Raw genomic sequence first — 1594 nt, 5'->3', positions numbered from 1 at the left:
ACAAGGCCATGGCACCAGGGATATAATTTCTGTTGTCAGATGGATTTGGACTAATTAGAGAATCTTACAAAATGATGTCTATTTGTGTAATACTGACTATGAATTTGACTGTGTGGATCATAAAATATCTCAGCTAACATTGAAAAGAGTGGGAATCCCAGAACATTTGACTGTGTTCATGAGAAACTTATACATAGACCAAGAAGCTCTTGTCTGAACAGAGAAAGGCTACACTGCATGGGTCAAAATCAAGAAAGAAGTACATCAGGAATATAATTTTTCTCCACATCTTTTCAATCTGAATAAATCACTTGAGAAGCTAGACTTTATGAAGAAAAATGTAGCAACAGGAATGGAGAAAAGACTCATCAACATCATGTTATGAAGATGACACAGCCTTGTTGCTGAAACTGAGGATTTGAAACATTTGCTGCAGAAGATCACAGATGGCTGCCTTCAATATGGATTATATCTCACATCAGGAAAACAAAAATCTTCACCACTGGGCCAACAGAAAGCATCATGCTACATAGAAAAAAGACTGAGGTTGTTAATGATTGCATCTTGCTCGGATACTTAATCAATGCTCTTGCCATCAGCAGTGAAGAAATAAAAAAACAAGTTGCATTGGGAAAATCAGCTGCCAAGGACCTCTCTAGACTGCTAAAGAGCAAGGATGTCCATCTAAGGACTAAGATACTCCTAATCCAAACTATGGTCTCAATTGTTTGCTATGCATCTAAGAGCTGGACAATGACTAAGGATTACAGTTAATCAAAGCCTTTGAAATTTGGTACTGAAGAAGAGTACAGAACATACCAAGGACTGCCAAGAGAACAAACAGGTCTATCTTGGAAAGGGTGAAACCAGGTTGCTCCTTGGAGGCAAGGATTTTGAAACTTCATCTCATATTCTTAAGGCATGTTGTCAGGAGGGACCAGTCCTTGGAGAAAGACATCATGCTTGGAAGGGTACAGTGTAAGAGAAAAGATTCTGGATGAGATGGATTAACACTGTGACTGTGGAAACAAGATCAAGTGTTTCAGAGATGGTGAGGTTGACTCAGTATAGAGCTAGGATCAGAGCTGTTGTTCATAGAGTTGTAGTGGACTCAAGGGCACATAACAACCACACAACATAAGGGAAAGAATGCTTTGGACTTTTTCTGGTTTCATTAATCTGTGCAGTTTTGTTTACAAAATGGCCAGGCTATACTTAAAAATATACAGGTGGATTCAGACTACCCATCATATCACTTTAACAAGTCTCAGAAAGGAGGGAGATATGACTACCTTCTACTCCCTGGGTCCTAATGATAGTCCAAATAGCATGTCACAAGGGCACTGGGACACAAAAAATGACTAGACTAGGTAGAATTCCCTCAGCTGTGGTGTTAGTAGGCAGGTATGTAGAAGAAGTTTTTAGAGCACTTAAGTTTATCAAAGACTAGGGCGGGGAAAGGAGAGGGTAGGGGAAAGGAGAGGGTAACAGGTACTGGTTAAAAAAGTCATTGCTAGATCTGTCTTGAAGTACAATATTGTCAGTGACAGGATAATATCTATACGCATACAAGGAAGTCCAGTGAATACTACTA

At 39.4% G+C, this 1594-nt stretch overlaps 1 protein-coding gene across 2 annotated transcripts in view; it reads right to left on the bottom strand.

The window, feature by feature from the left end:
- HMBOX1 (homeobox containing 1) overlaps positions 1-1594 on the bottom strand; it is a 361830-nt gene that overhangs the window by 210997 nt on the left and 149239 nt on the right. The gene's annotated exons all lie outside the window — the stretch shown is intronic.

Source organism: Elephantulus edwardii, unplaced genomic scaffold (assembly GCF_000299155.1).
Source record: "Elephantulus edwardii isolate Elephantulus edwardi_28Jun2011 unplaced genomic scaffold, EleEdw1.0 scaffold00038, whole genome shotgun sequence".
Lineage (NCBI taxonomy): Eukaryota > Metazoa > Chordata > Mammalia > Macroscelidea > Macroscelididae > Elephantulus > Elephantulus edwardii.
This window is presented reverse-complemented; position numbering and strand designations above follow the sequence as displayed.